Raw genomic sequence first — 19398 nt, 5'->3', positions numbered from 1 at the left:
TAACGAATTGTAAGCTTCCTTTCCAAGGCATTATATGAAGGTGTCTCCTATACCATATGAATGGCTTTTAGTAATTTATTTCAAGGTTGTACCAACATTTATTTAACTATTTGCCTCTTGTTAAACATATAGGCTCTTGTGATTTTCTATCACATGCAATACTGTGATAAAGACTTTCAAAATCCAAAAAATATGTATATGTATGTAAACAGTCTCATTTAACATGTTTGGTCAAGGCAAAATCTAAATCTCCCCTTTTCTCTGCTCTCTCAAAGGGATGACTCCCCATAACCCCCACCCTCACTCCATGCCCCAACTCTTTCCCAAGCAGAGGTGGAAACAAACATCACTGTATGGGGCCTGGGCCTCTGGTCTGGTTTTGAGCATTGTGCTAGCATCGGCCGAGGTGTGACTGGTCTCACATGGTTCTTTGGGGCCGTCCCATTGATACCTATGACTGAGATGCACAGCCACAGCCTCTGGTCATAAAGTCTCCCACAGGTAGGATCTTTGTCATGATCGCAGACACCTCATGTCTGCAAGAGCTCTCAGCACGTGTGTCCTGCCGTAGCATATAGGATCTCAGGTGCCACAGCAGTGTGGGGGCTGTCCTGGGCATGTCTCCCCAAACTCTTCCCTTACCCATTTCTAACTTAACCTCTTTTCAGTGCCACATGCCTCCAGTATCTTGCTGAATTCAGGACTTTGCAAAAGGGCCTGGAAAGTTCCCATGCAATACTAAAATCCTTGAGAAATAAACTATCCTGTGCCTTGAGTTTCCCTAGAAATGTTTGGCTATTTCTAATACACACTGGGTTTCCTATGTTCACGCTGGGTTTTTTTTTTTTTTTTTTTTTTCGTTCTAAATGGAATCTTCTCTTTGTTCTTCAGAGAAGCCTCTTAGCTTACCCTTCATGGTGGAAAGTTCCAAGGGGAGGAAATTGATACAGAAATAAAAGAAAACCATTAACTGCCCCCACCCTCGAAAGAAGAAATATGTTGGGAAACATTTTTAAAACATTAAATCTTGCTTTTTAATTGTCATTGTCATGATGATTATACTAACCATCACTATTTATTGACTACTTATTAAGTGTTTGCTCTTTACAAGTATCTCAAGTCCTCTCCCAGGTTGAACATTTTTATCCCCATTTTACAGATGAGAAAAATGAGGTCCCACATAGTTAACCTGCTTGAAGTCAAGTCCATGAGGGCAGTGCTGGAATCAAATCTAGCCTGTCTAACTCTAGAACTCTTCATCTACTTCTCCATATCTCATGGATTATTAGGACTTATCATTAATGTTTTATGATGATATTTGAGAGGAAAATGTAGTCATATCTCATGTACCCAAAGTGAATGGTAGACCCCCAGGGAATGCTTTCCCTAGCCACCAACTTCTGTTTCTTCTGTTCAGGTCACAGGAAGGGTGGACCCCCAGGGAACACTTTCCCTGGCCACCAAATTCTGTTTCTTCTGTTCAGGTCACAGGAAGGGTGGACCCCCAGGGAAGGCTTTCCCTGGCCACCAAATTCTGTTTCTTCTGTTCAGGTCACAGGAAGGGTGGACCCCCAGGGAAGGCTTTCCCTGGCCACCAACTTCTGTTTCTTCTGTTTGTCATGGGACCTTCCTTTTCCCCACTGGAATGTCCTGGAAAGGGTGTAGGGAGTACCTGGTCAAAGAGGTCCTTTTACCATTCATCCCAGCCCAGAATCAGGGTGAACTTTAGTGTGAAATCCACAACTGGGATCAGTTTGACAAAAATCCTTCAGAGACATCTACAGGGCAGCTCCCTTTGGAAGAAAAGTGGAGGTCTTAAGGGAAGCAACCCTGTGGGTTACTGGCAGAGTAACAACTGTCATCCAGACTGGGACTTTCGAGAGTCGAAGGGGGAACTATTAAAAGCTGCACTGGGATGACCTGCATAAACTTGGACTGACCCAGTATTAACCAGGGCACATGACCACCCTGGTCATACAGACAGAGCCAATGAAAAACAAGAATAGAGCTCCCCCTGTAGTACTTTAAGTATCAGCAGAACATCCTACTATGGGACTTTTCTCTCGGCTATTAGCATTATTCTTCCCCTTTAAATACGTCATAGTCAAAGATTTGTCTTATTCTTCAGTTTGATTGCCATTGATTTTTGAAGCCCACATCTTCTTCCCCAGAGAAACACATCTTCAGCCAAATGATAGAAGGAAATGGAAAAGAAGGATTCAATTTATAGGCTTTCATTTTACAGGCATCACTTTAGGGATACAGCTGGTCCCAAAGCAGCATTTCTCAAAGGGTGGTCCAGGAACCACCTGCGTCAGAATCACCTGGGATCTTGTAAAAAATGCTAATTTCTATATCCCAAGGAAGACTTACCAAATCAGAATCTCTGGGGATGGACCTGGGAGATGTATATTTTTTAACAAGTCCCCTAGAGGTTCTTACATGTACAGCCGGGCACACAAGAGACCACCATACCAGGAAATCCAGGTAGCCTGCAGGTGATCACACCTTGATTCTGTTCCCTGTACATCAGGCTGTGAGATCTCAGATCTGAGATGCCTTGCCAAGGGTTGTATCACCTCCTGCTCTCTCAGAATAAGATTCCTGGCAACACTCAGCCAGAGTGCCATGGAGGGCCCCTAAATCCCTGGTGGATCTGTCAGCCCTGGTTTAACAGTGTGCAGAGGCGGCTGGGTCTCGGGCAAGCAGTGGGCAGGTTCTTGGCTATGGCATCTGCCAGGAGGAGCTGGTAATAGGCCTGATTTATGACACTCAGCATGGGACCTGGCTGCTGAGCTCAATCACTGTGGCTCCCCACGGTGGGGTTCATGCGCTGTAACGGGCCTGGAAATTGGAGAGAAATTTACCTCCTGCTGCCGAACATTACATAACAATCAAGGGAAACAAGCAGAGGCAGGAGGGGGCCTCTTCAGCTGGCACTGGCAGCCTGGCACGGCAAAGGAGATAGGACTGGGAATTGTCTGCTGGGGTTCTCATGCCCTCGGCAGCCTGTGCGAGCAGGTTCCAGGGTGACCCCATTAGAGCCAGCATCAGAGCCAGCCAAGATACAAGCATCAACCCAGTCACTTTTAGAAGGGATGGCTGGGGAGACAGGCTCAGAGGAGGAAAAGGGCTGCTCTCTAAACTCCTGTCAGCCAGCCCAGTAGCTCCAATTCTAACAGCACTTATGGAGCATGCACCAATTAATACCTTCCTGATTTGCAACTGGGAATAATTCAAATAGGACCTGAGATTGACATCTGCAACATGAGAGGGTCTGGAACAAAATGAAGATGGGCAGGGCGAAGAGACCCAGATCAGCACAGGCCCATAGGTCATGGTGGGGAGCTTGGATTTTCTTCCAAGTGCCCTGGACAGTTGCTGAAGGACATTCTTTTGTCTAGATCAGCCACCACCCTAGAACTGCCCATAGGGTTAAGGGGCATGTGACAGCTGATTATGATAACTGAGTTCTGATGGACTCGCAAGGAACACAAGTTCTTATCTATTTATTAAAGCAGACCCAGGTAGGAGTGCATGTTGGCAACTCTGAGATGCACTGATGCACTAACAACACTCATCAGTGGGTGATGAAACTTCCATTCTGACAAGGTGGCTGGGCCTCACAGACACTCTCCCACCCTAAATGAACCACAAAGACAAGATTCCAAGTACCACTCTTAGCTGCTGACTTCATGACCCACAAAATTGCTGGCCTAGAAACCTACCAATTATTTTTCAATAAAAGAACTTCATCTTCTGATGAAATCCTACATAGAAGTCCAATGTATGAAATGCATTTATCACATTTGAAATTAATGATTCCTCTGTTGTATGTCATCCTGACTAGACGCATGCTCCTCGAAGTCAGGGAACATGTCTGCCTCCTTCATTAGTGTATTTCCAGTACTCAAAGAGTATCTGGCATGCAGTGGACACAGTAGCATTTGTGCAATCTGGAAAAGAATGGGATTAAATGAGACACACTTCTATTAAGGTATCAATATTAAGTGACACCAATTGTGTGCAAGCCAGGCCTGGCAATGAGTGCTGGGAGTATAACAGTAAACAAACTCATCACAGGCTTTCCTCTATTTTGCTCCTAGTGTAAGAGGAAATTAATATTAATAGATGTAAATTTGCACCTGAGGTGTATGCTAGCAAATAGAGGTAACAGGACTATGAATATACAGAAGGGAAAACTGACCTAGTCAAAAGGTCAGGGAAGGCTTCCTGAAGAAAGTGTTATTTAAGCTAGGACCTAAAGCCCGAGTAATACTTAGCTGGGTAATTGGTACAGGGAGGATGGAATTGCATTTCTGTCTAAGAGAACGGCATCTGCAAAGCTCCCAGTAGAAGGAATATGACCTCCTGATCCTGTCTTTCAATCACAGCATCTCTACCTCCATCTGTTTTTATACATTGGACTTTCGGGGTCACATTCCTTTAGAAAAAAGTGTTTGACAACTAAAATACAAATACTGGAAGTTGAGCTGGCCAAATGACCTCAGAGGGCCCTATCAGCTCTTAAAACCTCTCTACATACAGACTCAAGAGAGCTTGGCAATGGCCTGTATGCCCAGGTCAAGGCAAGAGGTCAGGGGTCAAAGGTGACCGACCAGCCCCACAACACTGACTGGCGAGCTGTAGCTAATGAAAGAATAATGTTCATTTGTTTCTTGTTTGCTTTTTTTCCTTACATTCTAGATGCACATTAACTATTCTGGTTCTTTCTAAATGAGTTCGACATCTTAAAGTGAATTCCTTTTGCCTTTACAACTTACAAAATGCAATCTGTTAAGTTCATTGCATACATTCATTCATCAAATAGTCACTGAAAATATATTTTAAAACATGTCCTCAGTTAGACATGCGATATGGAGGTAAATAAGACAGTGTCTCTGCCTTCATGAAGGTCAAAATTGTACATACTTAACAGAGACCTAACATGGCAATATTTAAAATTACATTGTCTACTATTGACAAGTAATGTGCTGGACACTTCACATACATTATCTCCTGCAACTTCCAATCCTGTTTCAGATCTGAAAATTGAGTTTCAGAGAGGTTAAGCATTATCCAAGGTCACACAGCAAGTAAGTGGGAGAACCAGCATCTAAATCCAAGTCCATAAAACTCCAGACCCTGTGTTCATGATTGCCACAGGCTGATGCTTCAAATAAGGAGACAAAGGAAGAAAATAAAATCACAAAGAATTAAAAGAAATCATAGGTAAATGTTTACTGAATCTTGTTTTGAGAGGGATTGTCAAAGCATAACAGAAAAGGAAAAAAAATCAAAAAGGAGATTGATAGCAATGACTACATAAAATTTCAAAACTTCTACTTATCAAAAATACCACATAAAACTTTGAAAGGTAAATGAGAATGTGGCAAAAAGAAATCTGCAACATGTCTAATAGACAAAACTTTAATAGCCCCACTATTAAAAGTTGTTATAAATTAGTACATAAAAAACAGGTTTTTGTTCAACAGAAATATGAAAAAATGATACAATTTTCAAAAGAGAAATTGAAAATGGCCAATAGGCACACCCAAAATTATGATTAAAGTATTAGCAATAAAAAAACAAATAATCTAAGAAATAGTGGTATATCCCTTTTATACTGTGAAATTGGCAAGCGTTTAAAAAAAATCAAAATAATTCTAGTGTTGATTGATGAATGTGCTGTGAAATCAACCTGAACATACACTGAATCAGTATTGAGTGAGCATTTGACAACATGAGTTAAGAACTTTAAAAAAGATTATAACCTTTAACTCAATCATCTTACTTTAGAAATTTATCAGAGAGGCAGACAAAGATGCATATAGCAAGATGTTCACTGTGGCATTATTTATAGTGTGGAGAAACTACAAATCAAGTTAAAGTCCAACAATAGGTGCACAGTGAAATCAATTTTGGTGCATCCAGATGGTAATATGCTTCAAATATTTTTGAAGACTACTTAGTACTATGCTCCATCTATTTATTTATCTATCTAGAAAGAAATATACCAAAAGTACTATTGCAATGGCAAACTGTGGTGGTGGGATTAAAGATGATTTTTATTTACTTTATAACGCTTTTCTCCATTTTTTAATTTTCTGCAATTTATCTGCATCACATTGGCAATAACTTATATACATATATAACTTATTTTACTTTATAAATAAGCATGTACCAAACTCAGCTCTCCTTTTTCTTTGCTCAAACTTCTTCATCCCTTTCACTCCCTTCTGCAGTTGACCAAACCTCAGAGTCGCCTCCAGTTGTTTCTTGGTTAGTCTCTCTCCCCTTGCCATTTCTACAACTTTATTACTTCACCTTTGGGTTCTTGTTGCCTTGTGGCTATACCATGGCAATATCCTATTAACTGATGCCCCCATTTCTAGCTTCCAACCCTGCCCCACTCCTGAACTCTCCTCAAATTCAGTTTACATTCTGCTGCCAGACTGATCCCCTCTAACAAAGATAGTAATAGTATACTGTTACTGCCCTGCTCTAAAACAGGCAGTAGCTCTCTAGTTCCTAAGGATAAAATCCCAAAGTCCTTTACCTGCAGTGTGAAAGTAGGAGCTATGGAAGGAGGAGATTTAGATTACAGCTGTCACAGTCTTGACTTTTTATATAAAGGTCTGAGGCTAAACTATAACCACCCCTAATTTTTTAAAAAAGTATATTAAAGTACTTTGTTCCTGGACTTATTTTTCCCTTCCATCTGTATCAGCCACCAATGCTCCACCCAAACTACTTTTCTCCCAGCTTTTCATATGACCCCACCCAGCACATAGTAGGTGCTGGGTTGAGGGTACAGGTAGTACAGATGTTGTCAGACCTGGACACAAGCTAGCACCCCATGACCCTGGCCATATAGAATCTCTCTTCCACTACAGCTTTGTGATTCTTATTTAAAGGATGTGAAGGGGCTATGACCTGAAAAAAAAAAGAAATCAATGACTCTCTGCTAATAAAGGTTCTTATGCAGTAAATGTGCTCTTGGGAAGCCAGATCCTGCCCTTCTCCACGGTTTTGGCCTGATGCCCTGGAGTGATTTACTCTGCGGTAACATGATGGAGCCTCCACCATGGAAGGGAATTAAATAAAAATGCAATAAAAGAGGACAAAATCAATCTGCTTACAGTTTTGTTTAATAAAAATTCATGAAGGATGGGCAGGCAGGCCCATAAGCAGTGTACCAGCTCTGCCCAGGGGCTGGCTGGAGACATTCACTCAGGCTTCAGGCATGGGGTGGGGGCTCAGCTGAAAACCAGCTGAGCAAATCCCCTACCCTGCAAACTGCTGCAGGCTGGGGTCCTTCTGGCAGGCCAGAAAGCCAGTCCCATCTCATTGTAAGAAGGGAAAACCAGGTAAGAGTATGTTAATAGAAGAATTATTGAAAGCCAAAGAAAGGTAAGAGACTTTTTTATGGGATTTATCTCCCTAGAATCCAAGAAGTTCCATGTGCTCTGGAACAACCTAAACCACCTCTTAGGCCTGATGAAGTATTTCTTACAGTAGAAACTATTTCTGCCCACAAGCCATTTCTTTAAGTCATGTGGTTCTACGCAAAAGCTTCCCAATCTTTGGGTGGAAGTACCCGATCAAAGTCTTCCAATGATGTATAAAAGGGGTCAGCACACTCCTGCATGCAGGCCACATCTGACCTACTACCTGTTTTTAAATAAACCTTCTTTGGGACACAGTCATGCACATTTATTTACATATTGTTATGACTGCTTTTGTGCTACAGGGACAGAGTTGACTAGTTGTGACAGAGCCCTGCAAAGCCTAAATATTTACTATCTATCTCACCCTTCATGAAAAAGGTTTACAAACCTTGGATCTATACCTTGAGGATTCTCCCTTACCCACCACACTAACTTATTTGTCCATTTAACAAAAGCTTCCTAAATTCTTACATGCCAGGTGCTACCCTGAGACATCAGAGAGAGCCGAGAAGAATAAGATTTGAGTCCTTGCCTTCTAAAGGACTATGTTGGTTTTCTATTTTTGCATAGCAAATTACCATAAGCTTAGTGGGTTAAAACAATGCCATTGATTATTTCACAGTTGTATAGGTCAAAATCCAGGTGGGCTTAGCTGGGTTCTCTGCTCAGTGTCTCACAGACAGAAATTACAGTGCCGGCCAGGGTAAGCTCTGGAAGCTCAGGGAAAAATTTGATTCCAGTCTCATTGTAGGAAAAATCCAGCTCCTTATAGCTCTAAATCTAGATTCCAGGATTTCTTGCTGGCTGCCAGTCAGGGGCCACTCTGCTGCAGGGGATTCTACATTCCTGCTCACAGGCCCCTCCAGCTTAAAACCAACAACACATTGGTTTGTCTCCTACTTTGAGTCTTTCGGGCTTCCCCTTATACCAACTGCTGGAGAAGTTTCTCTACCTTTAAGGGCTCATGTGATTTCATTGAATCCACCTGGATATTCCAGGATAACCTCCCTATTTTAAGGTCAACTTGCCATAAAACATAACAATCATGAAAACGATATTTCCTTGTATTTATCACAGGTTCTGGATATTAGAATGGGACCTTTCCACAGTTCTGCCTACCATGGGAAGTAAGTAGTAGGTAGGCTAACTATTAACAGTTGTAACAAACAGACCCCCACATTTCAGTAGCTTAAAAGCAAGACCAATACTATAATGATTACCACATAACTGTCCAGGGCAGAGGTTCCAAGTGGGTGGGATTCTATGAGGTCATTCAGGACCCCAGGCTGATAGTGACCATGTCATCTTCAACGAATGGCCTCCACGCCTACTTTTTGCCATCCCAATCAGCCAACAAGGGAAAAAACACAGAGGGGAATATATGGGAGGGAGCGCATGGGAGATGGCACAAAGCATTTCTGCTCATATTCTATGGGAAATAAATAAGTCACATAATCACATCTAACTTCAAGGGTAAAAAATAAAGTGTAGCTGAGTAACCATGTACCCAGCACATCTATTAAAATGAAGGAAAGAGAGGATAGATTTTAATGGTCAGAAGCTGTCTCCTGTCCAGGTAAGAACAAAGGAATGAATAGCTATGAATTGACATCTGATTACAGCTTTGGCCACTGAGGCCATATGTGTTAATATGTTCTGATTTGCTACATAGTATTTATTGCATTTTAAAATATCTAAGTTGGTTCTGCTTAAGAAATTAATTATAAAAAGAGAATATGTACTAAAATAGCTAGATACAAAAAAGTAGTGGATACCAAAAGGGAACTACGAATGAGACATAAAATTATGAAAAGTAAAAGTAAACTTACTTGTACTTGAATAAATCAGGGAAATCATATTTAGTAAGGGCTGTGTGTTCACTCTCCTATGGGCTCACTTAATGGCACAGTCAGAATTTTACCCAGGTCTGACTAGTCTTATAGTCTAAACTCTATACTCACAGGAAACTCCCAAATGAAAGGATTCAGGGAGAAGTTGGCATAATGCTCTAGAATGTTGTTAAGTAGCAGAAGGACATGGTCCTTGCTGGGCAATAAAAAGGTAAGTTTGGCAGGCAGCATGTTTTGGATGAATGGCATAAAGCTGCCAATGGCAGGAAGCCCTCGGTGGGGCAAGTAGGTGAGCCAGGGAGGGGTTCAGTCCACAGAAGGGGAAAGGACACAGTGGGGAAATTCTGGAACTTACCAATCAGATTTTTAGAAGAGAAGAAAATAGGGACAAGAAAGAAACATGTTAATTTTCAAGTCTGGGTGAAACTTTTTAGCAGAAAGAGTGAGGCAGGAAGCTACTGCTAGTGAGAAGGAAAATATTGGGTTTAATTTGAGGCATGTCAGATTTTAGATACTGGCTGGGACTACATTTGAAAATGTCTCTAGGCAACTGATTATGCTGGAGGGTAGCTCCATAGAGCTCTCAGTTCCAAAGGGTGCTTCTTAGAAGCAAGAATTGGAATTTGGGAGCTATGTGCAGAGATGAAGGGGTTAGCTTAGGTGAACAAGACAGATGGGAGAGATCAAAGAACATAGAAGAGCATCCTTGGGGCACGTCAATAAAAAGGAAGAAGATGGAGACAGAGAATGGGAAAAAGGCAGAAGAGTGGTATCTTACAGCGAGAGGTCATAGGACCTAGGGAAGATGGTACCCAGGTTCACCTGATTTGGGGAGCTAGAAAATAGTTATGACATCAGAGAAGAAAATTTCTGGAGAAGGGCAAGGATGGGAGATATGGACCAAAAGATCACTAAGAAACGTGAAAGTAAATACAAGACACTCAGAATTGTCTGACTTAGAAAGTACACATTTCTAACTTCACCACACCTAGCTAGAGCTCCATCCACAAACTGCCTAAGAACCTCCTTCTCCGGGAAGCTCTACCTCTTCATCTTTTAATATTAGTCTTCTTTGCATTTCTCAACTCTATTGCTAGTCTACAAAAGAGAACTTGAGCTGGGGCTTTATCCAACTTTGGGCCAGAAAAGATGAGCGTTGGTGCACTGTTGGTATGGAGACAACAGAAACAAGTGTGAACCTCCAAGGGTGCTGGATGGAGGCACTTGGTCCAGCTGTCCTTCAGGCTTCCTCCAGGGAGAGTGATGCATTTTAGTGACCTCCTATGCTGTGTGTATGGGGTGAGGGGTAGGGGATAGGGAATGAGAACCCAGACCATTGTCCACGGCTGTAGGATAGGTAGTCCCTCCAGAGTGACCTGCCACAATTGTGGTACCTGGGCAATAGACAGAGCCAGTGAAGTAGGTCTAGGGGCCCCTGGAGCTGGACTTGGGTGGGTTCCCTCTCCCTCTACTTTGTCCAAAATTTGTGGTAGCAAATGTTGGAGTGGAGAATTGGTTTGGAGACAGGAAGAGACTTAACTTTGATGTAAAAAGTTCCCAGACTGGGGGACAAAAGGGGAACAGAGGAGGAGACCCAAGTACCCCCTACCTACAGGAAGTCACCTTCTGGGAGAGAGAAGAATGTAGAAGAGGACGGGGTCACATTAAAGCCCTAAGAACAATTAATGCAGTGTTCCATGAAACCAACAGAAGACAAAACCTAGGATGTCTTCCAGGGAGAAGGGAGGAGCCACTGGCCCCCAAGAACAAGAATGTAAGGGAGACAAGTGCTCTCAGTGGAGAGCAGTGCTCCTGCAGGCCAAAATCTAGAGGTGGTGAAGCCCAAGGTAGCATGTGTTGGGAGGATGGGAATAAGGCTAGCTGGCCTTAGGAGAGTGATCTGAGAGGGTCCCCAGGGAGAGAGGGAGGAAAGGAGGAGGAAGTAAAAGGCTGTGTGGCACTGACCAGGACAATCTGAGGGCAAGAGCCTTCTCTTCCTCGTCAGCCATACTGGGTGGTTGGTTTGACTTTTGCATTAATGTCCAGCTGATTTGTCTGTGGCAGGAGGACAGTGCTCTAGAGGGACCTGAACATTTAGGGGCTGCCAATCACTTGCTTTATTTTCTCCTGTGGTGGCTCCGGGTGGGACACCTCCTCCAGCCCATGGCATGCTGTCTTCATGACTTGACTCTGATTGTCCTCTCTCTCTCCAGGCTTTGGTCTTCACCACCTGTTTTATGTAAGTGACTGCTGAGGCCTGAGGCCTGGCAAAGGTCTGCACAGTAGGGGGACTCACTGTGGTTGCTTGCTAAGCATTCCAGGAGCCAGCCCCCACTGTCAGAGAACAGGTATGGTCTGCTCTTCCCCTCTCAAATGCACCCAGGCCTACCGTACACTTTGCCTGGGCCTTGCGTATGTGGGTGAAGGGTAAATGAGATGAAAACCCAGCCTATGCACCCCTCACCAGAAGCGCTGCATCCTCACAGAAGAAAAGGCACCTTGGTCTAATCGGTCAAAGGTGCCAGGTAGACTCACTGCAGCCCTGGCTCCTCCCCTTCCCAAGCCTGAGCAGGAAGAAAGAATTTGTCAGGACACCCCACTCCCCAGAGGTTCCCCAGCTGGGTCCTCCTCTCTTCCCTCTGTGCTGTCACAGGCTCAGCTGGTCCTTGTCAGAGGACAGCTGTGTTCTGGTGTCTCGGAGCAATGCTTCTCCCACCTTAGCATGCCTCAGAGTGATATGGGGAACTTGTGAAAACACACATTCCTGGGCCCCAACCCCAGAATGTCCGAGTCAACAGGCCTTAGGGTGGGCCCATTTGCTTTTTTTTTTTTTCTTAACATGTTCTCAGATGATACTGATGGTGCTGGTCCAGGGATCCCAGGCAGAGAACGCTATCTTAGTTACTCTCCCTGGTTCGTTCAGCGAGAGATTGAATCCTCCTCAGGGGCAGCCTCAGGGCTCTGCGCAGATTCACTATTCAACCAACACATATCGATTTTACCAAATGGAAGCAGTGAAGGGTGGATTGTCGGTTGACTCTGGGATCCCATGAACAACTGGCTCCTTTAAGTCCAGGCCTATTAAGTTAATAAGAAACTCAAGGGCGCAGGCAGCGTAGATGTGGAGGGGAGGCAAGGCTTGACATCTGCAGCACTGAACTCCAGAGAATCCCCTTTCAAACTGTCAGAAATCATAAACATGATAATAGCAGCAACCATTTATTAATCCCCTGTCCTGTACCAAGCCCTGTCCTGAGCTCTTCTTTGTGCAACCATCCCAACAGGGCTACCAAGTGGGGACTGTGTGAATCCCTTTTTCACACATGAAGACTCCAACAGACAAGCAGATCTCAGCCCAAGGCCTTATGAAGCACCAGGCATCAGGCCACATTCATTTGTCTTCAGAGCCTGTAAGCTTCATCATCACGCTGAGCACACCGAGCCCTCTCCAGAGAGACAGAGAAACTTAGAGGTCAGAAGTAGCTACACTTTACAGAATGGCAGTCTCTGCCTAGGAAGAGAATTGAGTCAGTGGAATAAACAGTTTGATTCCTAAACTGTAGCGTAACACTGACTAGGTGCATGAACTTGGGCTTCTTTCAGCACCTCTGCCCCCTGAACTGTAAAATGGGAATAATAATTCCTAACTGTTGGGGATGTTGTTGGATTCAATGAGAATATATACCAAAATGCCTGACACAGTACCTGGCTCTTAGGAGAGGTCCAATAGGACCCCCTTAAAGTGGGCTCCTTTCTCTTCCTGTAGATATTTTAGAGTGATAACTCAGAGCCAGCTTGAGTAATTTTGCCTGACACCTTGGTGGGGGGAGAAGGAGAGGATGGAGAGGCAGATACAGTGACCTACCATGCTGCAGTGCAAACAAGTTGCTGCAGTTCAAACAAGTCCTAGATCAGCAGAAGCAGGTAAGAACCCGGCTTTACAGAACTCAGAGGCCCCACAATCACATGCCAAATCCACTCAAAGGACCCAGTGTCAGGAACTGTGTCAGTGGAAAGGGCAGGGGTGGCTGTCCCTGAAATCCTTATTCAGGGAGTGGCCATGTCTCCTTTGCACACCCAAGGACGGAAGCTGTACCTAGAAGAGGCCACACTAAGCTCAGCAACTCAATTTGCTAAGGACCTCACCCTCCAGAATCCTGTAGCCTGGGTCTCCTTAGACCACCCAGAGGAAAAGGACTTGGGAGGCCCCATGTAGCCTAACAGGTAAGCCAACACAGTAGGTGCTGGCGGGAGACACTCCTGGGTCTAGAAACACAGTCTAGCACTCACTTGCAATAACCTTCACTTTTGTGAAGGAATAGTAAAAACAGCACCTAACTTCAAGATTGCTGTGTGATGCACATCGAGCCTTTAGCAGAAGTGCTTATCACAGAGCAAGCTCTTATAAATATTAGCTCCTATTATCCTCGTTATCCTTGTTATCATTGTTGTGTCCAACTGTGAGGACACAGATAAAATAACTGAGTCTCCGTTTTCTCACTTGTGCAATGAATATGTTAATAGAATATATCCCCATAACATGGTTACAAAATTTAAATAATGTATGTCAAGCACCTAGCACACAATAAGCACTCAATAAAAGTTAAGAATGATTTCTAGCTGGAGGCACAGATGACACCACAGTTAGGATGATCAGCTGTCCTGATTTGCCAGGGACTTTCCAGTTTTAGCCCTGAAAAGTTCCGTGTCCTGGAAACCCCTCAGTCTCAGGCAAATCAGAACAGTTGATCACCCTACAACAGCCAAGCTGGCTGGGGCCTTCCCTGCTCCCCCAGGCAGTGCAGGGAATGTTTCTGGCCCAAATCAACCTGCCCCTGGAAGCGAAGCCAGGCACGGGGCTGCCCTCGGGGTATACATGGCCCCAGGATTCCAGAGCCAGTGTTCTCAGGATGAAGGGTCCCATCAAGTCTCAGAGAAGCTCAGAGACAGAATCCACACCCACATCCAGGATCCCAGAGAGCTCCTCGACAGGTGCAAACAGAGAGGCAGAGCCCAGGGAAAATGGAAATTGTCTCTGAGGGTCCTGCTGGACTCAGAGAAGTGAGACAACCATGTTCCCCCATGATGAATAATGCAGGGAGAAGAAGCAGGGGGAGGAGGAGTTGCCACTGGGCCCCCAGTCCGTCCCCAGCCAGGCTGCTGCTAAGCAGGAAGCCTCCTGGCTGAGCCTGGGAAGCAGTTATCACTGGTGGGTGATTAAGTTACTAATCCTTCAGGGAGAAGACATTTAGAGGCCCATATTAAAGCAGTGCGAAGCAAAATCACATTCCGTTTCAATTTAGTTTAGCAATTCCCGTGATTTAGTTAAATGAAAAGCAATTGTTCCAATTAATAGTATTGAATGTTATTCATCAAAAGTGTCAAAACAGCTCTGTGGCTGCATTAGTAACCCATTCTCTTGTCAGAGATATGGATAATTCCCCAGGACAGAATGGGGAAATGGTAGGGTTCGGGGGCTTTGGTGAAAAGGTCAAAGTCAGAGGGAGTATTTACATGCACATGTGTAGGCTCATGTACATGCAACCTGTGTGCATGGATAGGTGCATATGTGGGCACATGTATCTTATATGCATACAGATCCAAACTGTACCCAAGTGTATATATTTGTATGAAGTTAAATGCATATGCCAATGTGCCCAAGTAGCTGTGCACAGGTGTGTCTGTGTGTGCACACCTGTGTGTTCCTGGTGCACATATACATGTATGTATATATGTGCAAATATGTGTAAGTGCCTTGCGTGCCCATATATATGTACATGTGCGTATGTGAATTTATGTACACGCACATGCATGTATGTAGATAGTTATACATTCAGGTGTGGTGGTATGTGTACACAAATTATCCTGAAGATATGTTGCTATCCAAGAGTTGGATACACATTGTATATGCAATGTGAGCATACACAGGTATGCATATTTTGGGGTGCCTTCATACATACTGTAAATATGTCTGTACGCATCAGGGCAAGAGGTGTAGGAAGTTTGCTGCCTCGATGGATTAAGAGCTGAGCCATTGATTTCCATCCTTACGTCATAGTGAGTGATTTGGCTTGTCACTGGCATACTGCCATTCAAATTTAGCTCTCATGATCCAGAAACTTTTTCTGTTATGTGAACTGCTGCATTCTCAGGACCAAAAGGAGAGCCTGGCATAGAGTAAGTTTCAATGACATATACTGATAGACTAGATTAATGGATGGATGGAAAATGGATGGATTGATAAATGGATGAATAGGGAAGGATGGGCAGATGGATGGATAAGGATGGAGGGATACATGGCAGGGTAGATAAATGAGTGGGTGGGTGGGTGGATGGGTGGATGGATGGATGGATGGATGGATAAGGGGCTAGATGGATGGAGGCAATGGATGGATGGGAGAATGGCTGAATAGAATAAATGGTCTGCCATAGGTCACTGGGTCTATCAGGCCTCCCAGTAGTGGGTGTATCCCAGTATTTTTCCCTCAGGGTAAATCCTAAGCTTCTCTGACTTTCAGACAGCTCAGCTCAGCCTCAGACAGCTTCATCCGGGGCAGGCAGCAAGCTCAGAGGGCTCACAAGCTGCCAGAATCAACCAAGGCAAAATATTGCAGAATCAAGAGCAGGAAGGGCAGGGACTGCTTTAGAGTAGCTGACAAATCTCAGCTTTGCCAGGCTAACAGGAAGCTGGCCTGGACAGGCAGGCCCAGGAGGATACAAACCAAAAAGGCCCCTTCAGGGGCTTGCATACCCCAAGTCAGGGTTCCTGCATCTGGCTTTCATGCTGGGGCTGCAGCTGCCACCTCCTGACCCTATCCCAGGCCTGTCTTTCTCTGTCACTGTTCTTCCTGCTCCTTGCGTCTTCCACAGCAGGGGGAAGCCACGTGTCCATCACCATCCAGACGCAGATGCGGCTCATCACAGTTCCATCACCCCAGACTAGGATGACACAGGGAATCTACAGATTATGCTCAATACCTGAGCATTGGTTCTCTCTGGAGCTGACCAGACCCTGGAGAGGGCCCCAAGTGGGTCAGTTTGTATGGCTGTCAGTCCTCCCACCATCCTTTTGAGCATTGACAGGGTTTTGCCTGGCCCACCTGCTGTCCGGGCCTGCCCCCTAGTGGCTGACTCTGCCCCAGACACTTCCCCACCCCAGGTCACCAACTCTGAGCCTGGTGGCCCCCTCAGCCAGCCTCAGCCAAGAAAGGACCTCTGAGTCTTTGCAAAAGCTCCGCCATAGCCCCATTTCTCCCCTTTCAGCCATGGACATGGTGGGGCCAGATCTCTCCACACGCACACAGTGCCTGGCTGCCTGGAGTCTGCATTGCCCTCAGTCTGTCTCCAAGTGTCCATCCATCCGGATGGTGATTAAGCATGAAGAGGAAGTGTTAGGATGTGATCCCTGAACCCATGAGGCTCATAAAGACAATAGCTGGGACAATAACAAGAGGCACTGGGCGTCCTGTCTATTTTGGGGAGGCCCTGAGCATGGCTGGCCAAAACTGAGGGCATCCTGAGGCTCATTAATCTGTGTGGAGTGATGAAGACAGGATAGAGGGTCCAGGAGGCCTTCCGCCAGCCGTTTCCTCCCAGCCCACCAGCTCTGCTCCATACTCCGCATGCGGAGCCCCTGGCCCCAGCCTCCAGAGACCCAGCCTTGCCAGCTCTCTGCGGTAGACCCAGCTCCCTTCCTCTCCTTTCAAAGCCTTGTACTAAGAGATTAGAGGCCCTGGCCTTTCTGGGATCCACTCTTTGTTTTCTCCCTGAGGGAGGCAAAGGAAGAAGTAAAACACTATCAGCCTCATCCAGGTTGAGGCAATGGAGAAATTGCCTTGAAACATCCTTCTGGTGCTCTGTTCCCACGGCCTGGCCTCCTTGGAGCCCAGGAGTAGCAAAAGGTTAATTGCCAGGGTGTTGGGCCCAAGCAGTGGGCTGGAGGAGCCAGAAAGCCAATTGTTAAATATGCAGTTGTTACATATGCCCCTCTCCCTTCCCTTCTCCCTCTGTCCTTCTCTCCTAATCGCTAAACAGTTGCTAGCTTGAAATCAGACATGATGTAAGCAAATGCCTCTCTCTCTTCCCTTCTCCCTCTACCTCTATCCTTCTTTCGCAATTGCTAAACAGTTGCTAGCTTGAAATCAGACATGGTGTAAGTATTTACACCACAGAAATTGGCAAACACTGTAAAACAAACCAGTACCATCAAGGCAGTCATGAAGCCCCACTTTCCTGGTCCCAGGATGAAAGTCAGACACCCAATTGACTTGGCTGGAAACCATCACTTGTGACAGTTTTAGGGCCACAGAGACTGGAGTACACATCAGCATATTGTTCCTAGCACCCTAACCTTACTCCACCTGCCCTTGCAGTCTCTGACCCTGGATGGTACTAGGACATGAGATCAGTCCGAAGAGTCAGGAGACCTGGATTCTACTGCAGATGCTGCCCCTGTCACTTTACCTCACTGATTCTTTATTTTTCAACAGGAAAATGGAGCAGTTATTACTGCTGTACTGTAAGAACACTGTAGGACTCAAACTTCACTGGGTTGTTGTGAGAATTGAATAGACTATTGCATGTGAAGCACATAGCATATTGAGAGTATTGTGGGACATGGTTAATAGTAACTATTCGATAAAAGTCAGCTGTTGTCACATTACTAACATTACTTTCCTCATGAGTGTTTTAAGGCTAAAATAAAATAATAGCTATAAAAACATCTGCATGAGTTTTTGTCTTTAAAATGTTTCCAGTAACGTAAACCAAAAGTGGCCTGGGTGTCTTCTTCAACTTTTCCTATGCCCAGGTTCATCTAGGAACAATGCTTGGCCGACAGTGAATGGCCAATGTATGGCAGGTGACCAACCACACAACTTAGACATTTTAGGAACTATGACATTTCTAACATGATAAAGGAGTCCTGGTCCTTTGCTTGTTCACCTAGGGTATATATCTTATTATAAATTGTTGCAAATCTAATTTTTGGAGCTGAGGTACGATGTCTACTCAAATCCTCACAGAAACGAAGGCTTTACCAGCACCTTCTCTGGAGTCATATCAAAAGCAAACCTCAAGGTCAGAAAAGTGGAGTCATGTTTTCCCCAGGAAAGACCACCTCTGACCCTTGGGTGAAGCATCTCATCATTGCTCTTCTACGATACAGAAACACCTCGTGGGAGTTCAGAGGCACTAAAGACCATCACCAGCTCTGTCACTGTCTCATATCTGCTCCGGCAAACCCTGTGTTTGGGGGACCCAGCAGGGCAGAGGGTGGTGAGCTAAGGAGAAAAGATTAAATAATGCAAGAGATTCTCCTGGGTTCAAACCCACATTTGTGCAGCCATGAGCAAATGCTTTCATTTCTTTGAGCCTCAGTTTTCTTATCTGTAATATGAGGATAATTATTGTGACCTCTAAATGCTATAGAATAAGCCCATGTGGTAATGTAGATGAGAAATCCTGGTACATAATTACTACTCAGAACCTGCTTGTTTTCAGTCTATCTTATCACTATGCAGAGGTTTTTGTGTAGGGGCCCAAAAACAATGGTACTAGCTACAGTTGTTTATTGCTTATTGCCCCAGCAGAGGCCTGGGCCCGAGGAGGCAAAAGTTCACCTCTCAGCTACTCATTTAGGCCTATTGCTGTGGGACACGTAGGATCTTTATTTTAGGGATCATTCATAAACCCAGCTTTCCAGTAGTGTAACAGAGAGGTAACATTAGCTAACAGTAGCTGATTCACACAAGAACAAGATGCTTTGAACAGGAAGACAAAGCCTCCAAAGCCTCAAATCTTTGGACAAGACCAAAATGATAAAAAGCTTTACATCATCAGTACTTGAGGAGAAAGAGACCAATTGAATCCCCAATTCCTCCCAGATTTATGTATCTGTACGAACATGTGTGCATGAAGACCTGTGACCTGTGTGTATACACATGTATGTGCATGGGCACACTTATGAATGCAAGTTTGCATCTGTGGCCTCTTACGAAAGCACATGTTCTGTGTACTTCCTGGGCAGGTGTATATACAAGGGAACAGGTACAGTGTTTGTGTATCTGTGCTGGTGCATGCAAGTGTGGGGTTACATT

This window comes from Rhinopithecus roxellana, chromosome 13, assembly GCF_007565055.1.
Source record: "Rhinopithecus roxellana isolate Shanxi Qingling chromosome 13, ASM756505v1, whole genome shotgun sequence".
Taxonomy (NCBI): domain Eukaryota; kingdom Metazoa; phylum Chordata; class Mammalia; order Primates; family Cercopithecidae; genus Rhinopithecus; species Rhinopithecus roxellana.
Note: the sequence above shows the minus strand (reverse complement) of the source record.